The following is a 14,368-nucleotide window of genomic DNA, read 5'->3' as shown; positions in this document are numbered from 1 at the left end:
CGAAGGCTTCTTCCTGTCCTGCTATATTCAATATAATATAGCGATTAGATGGAAACGACGTTATGTGTTCATCTCATTACAAAATATGTATCTGACAAACAAGTTTAAATCGCATTGAACAAAACACGGACCATACCCTATATGCACAGTGCCTTGTTCCCGATGTTATTGCTAATTGGTTAAGAATTGGCCCATGCGGGTGATTCTCCATACGACTACTAAATGTCATATTCATCGAAGCTTTAAGCCATAATGCAACAGTCAGCCACCCCTATAGAGCCGACAGTATGATGCACAGCTGTAATCACTCTCCCTATTCAATCACGACGAAAGGATTACAAACTTTCCGGTTGTTCCTCTGTACAGATGTGTTTAGGTTTAATAATACTCCAATTTTAGACCATTATGGTGCCATTACAAGGAAAGGTCAGAGGGTCGTTTATCTTCCATAGCCTTCAGTACATCCGGCGTGACACAGGTAGAAAGACAAAACATTCAGACACATTTCCTTTCACCTTTTCAGAAGACCGGGGGGACTCCCGTTGCAATGTTTCACAATCTTAGCACAGCAGAGAAAGTTTCCCCTCAGTACCAGAAAACCTCTTTGACTCAAAGGCTCTAAAAACTTACTAGAATTTAGCATTGAACATTATAAACTTCATACATTGCCTCTTTCCGGAAAAAGTCCGTCTACATATAATGTTTTATATATATCTTTATGACAGTGTATTTCTTTACGAATGTATGTATGTATGTATGTATGTATGTATGTATGCATGCATGTATGTATGTATGTATGTATGTATGTATGTATGTATGTATGTATGTATGTATGTATGTATGTATGTATGTATGTATGTATGTATGTATGTATGTATGTATGTATGTATGTATGTATGTATGTATGCATGCATGCATGCATGCATGCATGCATGCATGCATGCATGCATGTATGTATGTATGTATGTATGTATGTATGTATGTATGTATGTATGCATGCATGCATGCATGCATGCATGCATGTAAGTATATATGTATGTATGTATGTATGTATGTATGTATGTATGTATGTATGTATGTATGTATGTATGTATGTATGTATGTATGTATGTATGTATGTATGTATGTATGTATGTATGTATGTATGTATGTATGTATGTATGTATGTATGTATGTATGTATGTATGTATGTATGTATGTATGTATGTATGTATGTATGTATGTATGTATGTATGTATGTACGTGCTGTAAAGGACATTTAGGACATTTCAGAGTCCTAATTATCGGTCTGCTTGCCATATAGACTATATCACATTTCTACCCCCTGTCTGTTCCGAATGAACCGTTTACAGAGAACATTTTGCACGGGTCCTTGACAGATAACGATGACATAACTGTCCGCGAAGATATGGCGGCCTTCCCCTTTTTTTGTCTTTCATGTCTTCTATAATGTAGGTCTACCGATAACGATGTTCACCGACAGTTCATATTTCACTCTTGTGTCATTGAAACTATCTAACTGCATAACCTCACTGTGTGCACTGCTTATTAACAAACACTACAAAGCATCCGACTCTCCGTTCAAAAAAAGTTCGCAAGTTATTTTTAATTCCAGGAACAGCGCTAGCCGTAGGCATTTATAGTCTGAGGAAGAACTAGTTACACCTTGTCGTACATATTGGACAGTCTGTCGATGCAAGAGCGACTTCGTTAGTTCGTTAGTTGTTGTCGGCGTCTGTTAGTTGTTTTCTAAAGGCTGTGTCAATAACAAGTATAGCACCGTCTTGCTTTGATAACATCTCGTATTAAACATCAAGTTCTTTATAAGTCTTAAAAAGCGGAGACGCGCGTAAAACGTTTTGACAGAAAAAGACGAAGTGGCGAGATTGTCATGCAGAACTATTTCAGTATTGAGGCAACACGTTGACTTATTAATGTTTTCGGAACAAACTACCAGTACATACGTACATCAGTAGCTACAATAATTGTATACCTCGGGCCGTGCGCTGGCTTCTTCTGTTGCGTTGGCTGTAGCGCCGACCAACGCGAGAGAAGAAGCCAGCGAAAGGCACCAGGGCTATGATTATAGTAGGTGGATGCAGTATATCACTAACGAAGTTAACCCCAAGACGTAGAAGCGTCAATGTTAATACGGGCGCGTCGTTGTCAAGGCAAAACTTCACCTAGTCTAGCATCTCGACGTCGTGACGAAGGCCGAGGGACGACGTCGAGATGCTAGTGTGCTTCACCTCTGGAATTTTAAACGCAGCTGAATCTGTAGATGCTACATAAGCATATTATCAGATTATCCCTGTGAACGGGCAAACGCTTAAGACGTATATGAAGAGAGTCTACGTTTGCAGAGGAGTCAAATAATGATAGCGTCCTTGTATAGTGTTTCTCATGACATCTACATTACGTTGAAACAACAACAACACAGAAGTTATGTTCGCTGAACTTTATTGGTCAACAACAACAACAACCACACGACTAATATAAACAACATCAATACAAACAACAACAACAACAACCACAACAGCAATACAAACAACAACAACAACAACCAGATTTCTGTGTTCGCTTTGAGAAAATGTGGTTTGCTGCCTTCAAAGGGAAAACTGTATCGGACAGGGTCCTCAAGGGACACGGAGTGTGCAGCCCTGAACGTTACCAGGGACGTTTGTTTACACGGTCAGCAGTACTCATTTAAAGGTTTCATGGCAAAGAGTTGGTACGCAAACGACAGGTTTTCATTATTTTGACGCGATATTCTGTCCTCATTGTAGCATATGCCAGACGGGGGCCAGACGACTCTGAGGAAATGTTGTTGAGGTGCTACCAAGCGATGCTTGTTTATTGATGTTCCGTTTCAAGGAGACGCAGTCGAGGGAGAAACGGAACCGATAAAGCCGGTTACCTAAAGGGGTTGTCAAAAGACTTGCGCTTGAATCTCAGTATTGGGCCGTTAATTGGCATCCCTTTCCTATGAGTTGCATTTTCATGTTGTGGGTTCTATCGAGCCGATCGCTGAGAGACGTCCCGGATACTCCTTGGAGTAAACAAATTACGTCTTGTTATCCCAAGGCAATTGCTTTGAATGTGCCTGTATTGAAGCAGATGCCGAGGTCTGTAATAGTTGGAAACTGTCGTAGAAACTAATGAAAATTTGGATAGACCTACAGGGGAACATGCAATTTTTGTCTAAATGAGTTAAAAGGTATAAACAGAGTAGTATCGATTTCATGAAATAGTTGACTCGTACGTAAACTATGATCATCCAATATGTAAGTACTCTTATGGGAAAGTTAATTACTGTTAAGAGCTATACTTCCTATTTGGGAGACTGAGTGACATGCATAATTTAAATACTGGGTCCCTTTTCTTATTTTCTTACATAGAAACTACACACTCAGGAGAGTTCAGGGATGTTGTTCCCTGTCATTTTATGAGCCAAAAGTTAGGGGACCCGTCACAACACTTCGGAAAAAAGATCAAAGGTTCTGTAGCTGAAATCAAGAGTGCATTTCACTGAGCGTTTCAGCGGAAGATATCAGAAGACATGTATAGATTAAGTCGGACGGCTTCCACCAAGCCTATTGCGACATGCTCTTAATCATACTTGCGATCGTAAAAACCAAAGCTGGACAGGTTCGAAGTTTGAAGGAGTTTACATGACTTCAATCTTACATTCTTAATGGAAAATACCGATAACACTACAAGTTATCACTGATGCCTTTCATTGATTTGAGCCTGGCGGAGACTAATGGTATTTGCATGGAAAACAAATTCGTTGTGATAAATGTCCATCCACGTTGCTAATTTATTTGCTAACGCTAATAGCTAATGTTGAAATGGCAGATTAAGGGATTGGATCTGTATTTACAGCCATTTAACCTTATGATAACCGCCATTACAGTGATTTCGAATGTCTTGGCGTAATATGTCAGTTAAAGTACGACTGAAAAAGACAAAGCAGCTGCCTATGAAAGAGGCATGAAATGCAATCACACTCGGGGCAAGTGATCTCCATTGCATGTTGGGTCGTCTCCGAAAGACAAGCTTGATTTTTTTTTTGCATTTGGGTATACGGTAGATAAAAAATTTTGTCAGAAATTAAAAAATAATGATTTTCTTCGAGGTTCTAAATGACTATGTTTGCAAGTTGTTGCTAGAAAAATTAAACTTATGGGAAACCCAATTGCAATTTCTTTCTCGTTGGATTGTTGGGATATACTTTGTCTTCGTAGAACTATTTTTAATTTTAGTTTTATACCTTGAGAATATTTTAATGATTAGAATGTTGTTGAGTGGTCTATAATAAAAGTGCGTCCCATGCTCGGGGAAAAGAACGGGTTACAAGTTTAACCCGGCGCCGTCTCTGATACGTTAGTGGGTGGTGAGGGGGTCTATCGACTTTTTCAGAAATGGCTAAATCCTACCTTGCCGTTACCCTTAAACTTTCTGTTTTTTTTTTTAGTTTTTTGCATTGCCAGTAGCCTCTGCTTGCAATTCATATCTGTGGCCATTCTAAACGATTTTAGCACTGTTGATTGTTGCAGAATTATATACTGTCCCTCATGTGATGTCGGTTGGTCGGTCGGTTGGTTATGTAGTAAAATAGATAGTTAACAAGTCATCGTTGATGACACAGTCCCCACTTGTTAATGGGTACTTTGATTACATGTCCTCAGAGAGGATAGAGTCCTCTTCATTAATTAGGTCTGTGATAAAAATACTTTGATACAGATAGCGCTCAATGGCCAAGAATGACCTACATACAAAAAAGACCTACATATGTATGACATAGGTTAATGTCCTTGTACCAACTTTGAATAAAATCGTTTGAGATATGCCTGAGTATTATGGCTCTGTACATGAAAAAATCGTAACAAAATGGCCGCACGGCAGCCATATTGGATCGTATCACATAACAAATTGACATGCATATGTATGACAGTAGTCAATCTCCTTGTACCAACTTTGAATAAATTCGCTTGATACATGTCTGAGTATTACGGCTCTGTACATGAAAACATCGTAATAAAATGGCTGCCTAGCGGCCATATTGGATCGTATCACAAACCAAATAGACGTACATATGTATGACATAGGTCAATGTCCTTGTACCAACTTGGAATAAAATCGGTTGAGATATGCCTGAGTTTTGGCCTATACATGAAAAAATTGTAATAAAATGGCCGCCAGGCGGCCATATTGGATCGTATCACAAAACAAATCGACATGCATATCTATGACATTGGTCAATGTCCTTGTACCAACTTTGAATAAAATGGTTGAAACATGTCTGAGTTATGGCTCTGTACATGAAAAAATTGTAATAAAATGGCCGCCTGGCGGCCATATTGGATCGTATCACAAAACAAATTGACATGCATATCTATGACATTGGTCAATGTCCTTGTACCAACTTTGAATAAAATCGGTTGAAACATGTCAGAGGTATGGCTCTGTACATGAAAAAATCGTAATAAAATGGCCGCCAGGCGGCCATATTGGATCGTATCACAAAACAAATAGACTTGCATATCTATGACATTGGTCAATGTCCTTGTACCAACTTTGAATAAAATCGGTTGAAACATGTCAGAGTTATGGCTCTGTACATGAAAAAATCATAATAAAATGGCCGCCAGGCGGCCATATTGGATCGTATCACAAAACAAATCGACATGCATATCTATGACATTGGTCAATGTCCTTGTACCAACTTTGAATAAAATTGGTTGAAACATGTCTGAGTTATGGCTCTGTACATGAAAAAATTGTAATAAAATGGCCGCCTGGCGGCCATATTGGATCGTATCACAAAACAAATCGACATGCATATCTATGACACTGGTCAATGTCCTTGTACCAACTTTGAATAAAATCGGTTGAAACATGTCTGAGTTATGGCTCTGTACATGAAAATATCGTAATAAAATGGCCGCCTGGCGGCCATATTGGATCATATCACAAAACAAATCGACGTGCATCTGTATGACATATGAAGTAATCCTTGTACCAAGTTTGAATGAATCGCTCCTTGCATCTCTGAGATATCTGCGTGAACGGACGGACGCACGGACGGACGGACGGACGCACGCACGGACGCACGCACGGACATGACCAAACCTATAAGTCCCCCGGACGGTGTCCGTGGGGACTAACAAAGCATTTCACGCCTGCGTGTCTTCACTGGCAGGACACTGGCTATTCGTATGGACAGGTAGTTACAATTTGTTGTTTCCTACTTGATGAACTACTTAACATTCCCTAACCTTTTAAAGTTGACATTAAATATTGAAATATTCCTTCGATTCAGAAATCCCTGAGGCCAGCTTGTGGCATTATGTGTAGACATATCGTCGGAACGAACCGTGTCATGAATGATCGATAATCCAAAAGATGTTGAGACGGCTGAAATGACAAATGGAACAAAGTCTGCGAGTCACAGGCAACATCGTGTCCCTTTCTCTATCATAAGCGTTTCATTGATGCTAGTACACGCTTTGAATTGAAGACATGAACTTTCGCTCAAACTTTTAGTAACGAAACTTTAAACCAAACAAATCAATACAAGTCAGGGGTCACCGTGCAAAATTTGTCACTAGAAATTTACCCAATAGAAAATTACCCAATATTTAAAGCTAAAAATCGCCGCCATCCCTGTGTTGACTCTCTGGGGAAAAAAAATCAATTTTCACAAAAACAAGGTGGTGAAAACTTTATTTACTCCATAAGCCCCTACAAGAGGTAGACTAAAAAAGGTATAATTATAAAAGTTTGAGGGTCCTAATATTTGTCCCCGGGCGCATTGCACCTTTTATAATACAAAACACTCAAACGGCTCAAGCATGATAACATGACCCGACCAAACCAAAGAAGAGAGAGTAAAATATATTCAGTTTCACTGCACTTTCGCATGGGTCCACTGCTCTGCAGACTAGCCGTAAAGGGAAAACCATGATCATTTATGGACTGCAAGCAAGATAAGATTTGTCGGCGTATTACACACGTCAGATTTAAAGTGACCGAAAAAGTAATTTTTAAAAAGTAGCGCATATCGAGCACATGCAAATTTTTTTAGAATATTTATGTTACATACATTTGCTATACACCTATTGTGCCCCTTGATAAGATATGTACTTCAGTTGAAGAGATATATCCTTCAATATTTTTTGCGATACGTATTCTACGTTGTCTGCGGGAAAATACTCTTGAGAATGTAAAAATCCATCTTCAGCTATATTCTATAGAAATCTTTCGGCTTTGAGAGACCGATGCAGAATTGATCAAAACTCAAAATGCTTTTCGAGCACGTTCCCTGAAAGAGAGAAAATCGAATTCGTGCCGATCGACGCGAAAATTATTCGACAGAAATGTTAACCAGAAGTAGTCTTTTTTTCGCAGAAACAGGGATGGTCATAAATAGGGAGAAAAAAAAAACTAGCCTTGACCTGTTGGTCAAGTGTGGCTTCTGTAGCTCGAAATGTGAGAATATAACCTCTCAACGTACTTTTTCTGTCGGCCCCTTATAATTCACCCGTGGATTTCTTCGTAAGTCACGCCTATTGATACCATATCGATTCGTCCTAGGCATTCTTACACACTAGGAACTGGTGTTTCAATTTAAGCGACGGAAAAATGTGACATTTGTGTGTCTTTAGTGAGGCCTTGGGCGTTTTATCGATTTTTACGCCATATTCTCGTTATTATTTGTTTTGAATTATTCACATGTCCTTGGCGACCCGTTCAACAGCAACAACAGTAGCAAGGAATGTCTGTGGGGATCGGTGCCTCCAGAATAAATAACCCGTCCCTTGGGGTGAGTGCGGAAGCACCGGGCGCGAACCACGCTCGTGGAGCCGCCGCAGGTGGCAAACACTCAAGTTGGAATAATTTAAAGATATCTGCTATGGAGGGGACTGTCATGGAAAAGGTATACACATACGTACTGCTGTTTTTCTAATGTAGACTGGTGGGAAGGTTCTCTTTTTTGACCCCTGTTTTGACTACAGCATAACTGTTGACCTCAAATAAGCACTTATAACATATCATTTGGGAGAAAGTGTTGAGTCTTTACCTGACCTTTCGGCCAAAAATTTGGACTATTGAACACACTCCCCCATTCATTGGAAAATTGTAGAGGTTGTGCTTTTTAGTTTGAACTGTCCAGGGGCCTTCCGTACCCAATCGGAGGGTGAGTGACCCCTCTCTTGGCCCGTGATCTGCCATTTCCCCATGTTTGTTGTAATATTTTATCTTTTACAACAGGATACGGTTCATTTGAATATAAAAGACGTTAATTGGTTAATCAGGGCAACTCAGGATCATAGATCAATGCCACCATATTTGAGTCTGAAAACTAAAAACTGTCAATATCTTATGCCTTGTGGGAACTGATTATGAACATCGGGGAGACTTGCCTAAAACTCCATTAAAAATCCCTCAGAATGACAGGGGAAACTTAAGACCCACTGCTCGATTGAGATCCCCTCCATGTAGCCGTAATGCTCAATGTTGGTGTTTTCTCCTATTGTGATTCGCTTTTGATAATTTTTGTCGTCAACATTATTTGTTGGACCGCTGGAAAAGTTCAATGCCATCCGAAAAATAAACAAACAAATAACAAACCAACGACATAAATAAGTAGATAAATAATTATAAGTAAATATATAAATGCGTGAAATGAATAAATGTACGATTAAGAGACTACAAAAACTGTGGCCATACTCAGATTGCCCCACATTCGGTGCAGCTCGGCCTTAGCTGGGTATAGGTACAGATCCATCTAATGGCTTATAGGCCTACTAACAAATATTTTGTGACTCAGAGCAACCTGTGTTACAGCGGCTCTTTTCCCGCGGCTGACGTCAGTGTTCCTTTATAAGTCGTCCGAAGGAGATCGTGACGTTACAAATATTCATCTCCATTTCTGAAAGCATTACTCCCTTCCGATACATTTTTAGTATTTTTTTTATTTTTCCCTGCTCAAATTTTTCTCAATCGTGCATCTGTGAACAAAAAACGCGAATAAACGCAGCGCTGAAACTATGCATTATGTTCCGCTGATGTCCGGTTTCTCCTAGCCCGTAAGAAAACGGGACGTACTAGGGTGCCGGTTACAAATGTGGTCGGTGATTTTGTAATGCCTTGATTGCTACCTATAGATCACATGATCAAGAGCACTTTGAAATACAATGGCGGACTCAAAAGTTATTTGAAAGCGCTACATATTTTTTCACTCTCTTGGTAAATATATCGTGTATGTCGAAAAGCGCGACTTGCTTTCAAATTAGGATTTACCAAGAGAGGGCGCTTAAGGGTGTAATTGAGAAGAATATTAAGCAGGCCTAATCATGCTCTTCTCTGGTCTAGTTACAATTTTACAATTTCATGTCTGATCTATTCCACTCCGTGATTGAGCCTGTTCATCGCATAGTGAACATCCTCGGGAAACTGGTTTTTTTTCTTGCAGCGTCAGGAAAGGAAAATTAGCAATCATTACGTTGAAATATCAGGTAAATTAATTCTTATATTTCATTGACTGAAAAATTGAACACATGGTAACTTGTCATGGTAGTCGTCTAATTTCAAGTTCAATTCTGTGAACTAAGCGTATAGATAGAACCAATGCCAAGTATCTCTGATGTTCGTAACGTATGATTGCTTTATGTACCGCTATAGAGTCTGCCACTGATGTGGACATATATACATGTAGTTTTAAGGTGGCACTTCACGTACAGAAATAATAATATCATCTAGGAGAATGGAGATATGTTACTCGCATAGTGTTCACGACTCTTTGTACAAGCAGCGGAGAGACAGGTGCAGCCAGCGGGGCTACTCATCGAAAAAGCTATTCCAGGAGCAATTTTTGAGGGCAGGGGAAATTTATTTTTGCTAGGGCGGGGGACATGTTTTTAGGTGGTAGGGGAGCAAATTTTAGGTTTTTTTGTAGGGCAGGGCGGATATCGGTTGATTGTCCTTGGGACAGGGCTTGGCGAAAAACTTTTTGAGGGGAATTGTTTCCAGGGCAGGGGAAATCGGCAAGTTTTTTTTTTCGCCACAGGGCGAGGGAGCTTCAAAGTTCACAGTGGGGAAGGGAAACAGGCAAAAATAAGTGGGAGTGGGAAAAAATGTAGTTTGAGTGTGGGAGGGTAAGTCGAAAAATTTTCTGTGGGAGGGCAAATTATGAACAGCTAATTAATTACCCTCTTGACTTAAAATTAGTCAGTTCACATTATTTGTCATGCACAATATATCTTATCATAGTAAGGACCTTTTTAAAAGTGCATTGTTCGTTGGCTGCACCTGGAGAGAGAGAGAGAGAGAGAGAGAGAGAGAGAGAGAGAGAGAGAGAGAGAGAGAGAGAGAGAGAGAGAGAGAGAGAGAGAGAGAGAGAGAGAGAACGACCTGTCTGTGCGCCACGAAAGGCCACAAAGTGTGCTATGGCAGTGAATGCCGTTTTAGAATGACTTCAGTATCGTTATCAAAACTGCCCATTTGGCACGTGCGCAGTTTTCCCGTTACAGGCCTGGAGCTTGCAGTTTTGCCTTCATTATCAAAACTTAATGGTTTGATATAACCTTCAAAGTAACCCTTTCTCATCAGAATACTAGACATTAATACAGCGATATTGCCGATTAACTCGCAATTACACATGCGCAGTTATGACAATTGTTGCGACGTATTGCGATCCCTACCGAGTACGGTTTATAAGAGTAAACATTTGTTTCAGAATAAGAACAAGTGTTATTAATGCGTATATACTGCATCTTTTGTATTTCATAATTCATCACTTCCAAGGCGCAGCACAAAATTCAAGTTCAGTTAATGTCCATGGTTTTTTATTTCTCCTATTTTTCTTTCTCATACCGTTACCCCTTTTCCGTGTCTCTCTTTACCGTCCCCTCCTCTGTACTCATTGGTAGGCTCCCCTTCTCTACGTCCCTCGTCTCCCTTTCTATGAAAACATTCGCCTCTTTGTCCACGTAAATCTCCCCGTGTCCGTCTATGCATTTTGTCACTTTGCATTGTAGCGGACATTAATTTATATGACAGTAGTCGAGAGATACACTGAAAGTAAAGTGGCTGGTTCGTATCGTTGAATTGTGTGTGTTTTCACTTTCTAGGGAACATTTTGATAGCAAAAAACGTGGAAAAATTGACAGTAAATGGAACAGATAAAGTCTTGGGCTTACCTAGCCTGGACGAGGTACAATCTCTAGTGCTTATCCGATGTATAATGAAAAGAAGAATGAAACAAAAACCCTCGGGCCGGAACCGAATCAGAAAGACCCATATACATTGCCCGGGATTTAATTTTGATCAAATAATCGGATTATTTCAGGTGGAATCGGAAAGTCGAGAAAAGTAGGTTTTTCTCTCAGACTGATTCCTTTTTGATGCAGAGATATTAAAGGTCTGCATCGAATCATTTACACATTGAAGTGACGTCAGAGAAGAGTTATTGTGAATGTACGGTCAGACTGCCAGCGTTATTGGCATTTGGCGTTTAACAGACATTTCGAATTTATAAAAGCAGACTTTCGAGAAGGGAAATCCAGCAAGGACGCATAGTCTCAGAATATCTGTCATGCATAAATTCAAAAGGCTTAAAGTTTATCAGCTTTAAGTTTATCTTAGTTTTCAGAATTTATCTGTGTTTTTTGTTCCGTGCTCCAACTGTGATCTCTCTTGGTAGCCCTGCAGCATGGTGAAATCCCCACTACCTAGTTTTCGTGTCTATCAATATTTAGACTGTTTAAACTGATTTCAGGTTTGGTAGGAAGCTTTGACGCCGACCCTTCCCCTCCCCTCCTCCAGGATTTATAATGACTTCACCCATCGAAATTAACCAATGAGAAATTAAGAGGAAGATTCAGTATTAAACAACGATTTTCAAAGGTCTTCTGGTACCGTATAATTTAATCATCTGAATGAAAAATTAATAGAGATATCTATAAATATTTAGTTTTGACACTTTGCAGTATATTTTTAGTCTTTGTATAAGGCATTCTCTTTCGTACCCCATCAAGCGTATTCAAATAGGTATCCCTTGTATTGGCTTGCCAATGCAGTGCACACATGTTGGAAAAGTGCAGTTTAATTATTACTGACCAAATTAATGTGTCGATAGAAAGTTAGCTACTGACAATAATATGCATATCATGGACTTGGCCATTTGCGGTAAATTTCCGCGAATAATGGATAGGTTGTGTGACCTATACTCCTTGAAGAAGGTTGAAGATGAAATTCCATTTCTTGTTAGTGTATCTGAAGTACTCTGATTTGAGAGCTAGGTATACTCCTCACTACTACTATAACCCTTCTGTCTTCTCCAAGTTTCAAATACTTCTATCGTCAGAGCAAGTAGACATTCTTCGGAAACTCAGCAGATCTACATATTCTTTGCGACAAATCGAAGACGCGAAAATTTGGATAATTCTGAAACATAGTTTTGTATCATGTACGTTGAAGACATGCATGTTTGCTTATTCTGTATGTGCTAGCGACTAATACATGTATACTATCTATACCTCTCTACATTTTGCTGGTGGCCACTTGTAGTGAATAAACGGACTATCATATAGCATGGACATACAAGAAATGTTTAACAGCCAAATACACCATGTATTCCTACAGGTGAGGAAAACCGAGACCGAGAAACCGTTACTGATGTATTGAACAAAAGCAATTAAAATGTTAATAGTTAGTTTGCCCTGACCTAATAAACAAAGTGCTAATGAGAAGCACAATTTCCACACCAGCCAAATTCGATATACTTTTTCAATCCTGTAAAATATCCTCAAATACTTAGGTATTGTCTTCATTATTTATCGCGGAGAAATTTTATCCTGCCTCTTTCCCTAACAATCATTGATTTCAAAATATAGTGTATTCCATAATTGTGTCTTTGTGTGATAAACTGGGACTTGCATCGATCAAATGGAGACAACTTTTAATACTAAAGCGTAACAGCACTATCGTTTGCAGTTTGCTCTGTTTATGTAAAAGAGTGCAAAATGATCGGGTATACTTACTTACGCAAAGTGAACAAATCAATTGAAATAGATACTTTTGTTCGTTTGTTTGTAACAAATGATCTATATATTTACTCAAAATTCGTCGTCATAAAACGATATCGGCATGATTTCATAATAAAACATCGCTGGTTGCTTATGTAGCATCACACGATTAAGATTTTTTGTCTGACTGTAGACGATGTGATCTCACACTACCAACCGAAGGGGGTTCTTTGATATGGCCCAGTCACACAGTTCACTGCTTTTCTAGTGAATCTGTAACATTTTCAACATTATCTTTTTTATAGGAATTTATAGTGTCCAATTTGTAATGTATGGCTGAATAACTTTGCTTAGGATATATAATATTTTGATATCCCTTTAATAACACGAAGCTGTTTGTTTAGACAGTTTGCGGATCGATGAAATTTTCAACTATTCTCTGACCAAATCAAGTCTTAGAATAAAAACCAGGTGTCCCGTGCAAAGTTTGGTACTAGGAAAACAAATAGCAATTACCAATATATGGAGGCACATACTTTACGTGCATATGTATGTAGAGACATGCTCAGTCCGTGTCTTTGCTCGTTGTCTGTAGTGCCTTGAAGGTCTCTCAAGTCCAGAAGATTCTATGAACTTCATTTGCCGTGCAGTAGCGGAATCAATACAAATTTGGGAGCAGTGAAGCCAACTCTCACCATGGGTGAAAATCCGAAATGGCTGTTCCGTCTAGAAGTTTTGCGTTTCTTCGCTCCATATTCTTATTACTCTTTTGGAAATCCAATAAGCGGTTTCATGTAATTTTTTCCACATTAATTGCGATAGTTCTCAAGTCCTTCCGGCATATGAAAGTCATTTAGATTCCTTAATTGCCACCCAAATATAATTTGTTTTGCCTTGGATCGTGCCTCTGATAGCAGGGACTCTTTGTCGTCTTCCCGGCTAATTTTAATTCTTGATAATGCACCACTGAATGTAACCTTCATGTATATCCGACGGCTGCAAAACGAAATCACGAATAATTACATGGAATTCTCCAGACTTTCTAGTCCTATAAGGCCCAAGATTTTTACGAAAAAAGAAGATTGAAAACTGTAGCTCCTGGGGATCGTTTAGAGTCCATAGACAGAAAATGTCGAGTTAAAAGCCACTTTTGCGCACAAAGAAATTATGGGAGTATTTCTGAAAACCGTACCTGTACTATTCATTTGAACGAAGGTCGAAAAGCAAATTGTCCCTCTAAATATCTGACTGGCGCCTTGATGATGATGCCTGATAAGGTAGGCAATCTCATAGTATCCAAGTCGAGATCAATATAAATCGCAACCCAAATTTTG

The sequence above is a fragment of the Ptychodera flava genome, chromosome 4 (assembly GCF_041260155.1).
Source record: "Ptychodera flava strain L36383 chromosome 4, AS_Pfla_20210202, whole genome shotgun sequence".
In the NCBI taxonomy this organism is placed as follows: Eukaryota; Metazoa; Hemichordata; class Enteropneusta; family Ptychoderidae; genus Ptychodera; species Ptychodera flava.
This window is presented reverse-complemented; position numbering follows the sequence as displayed.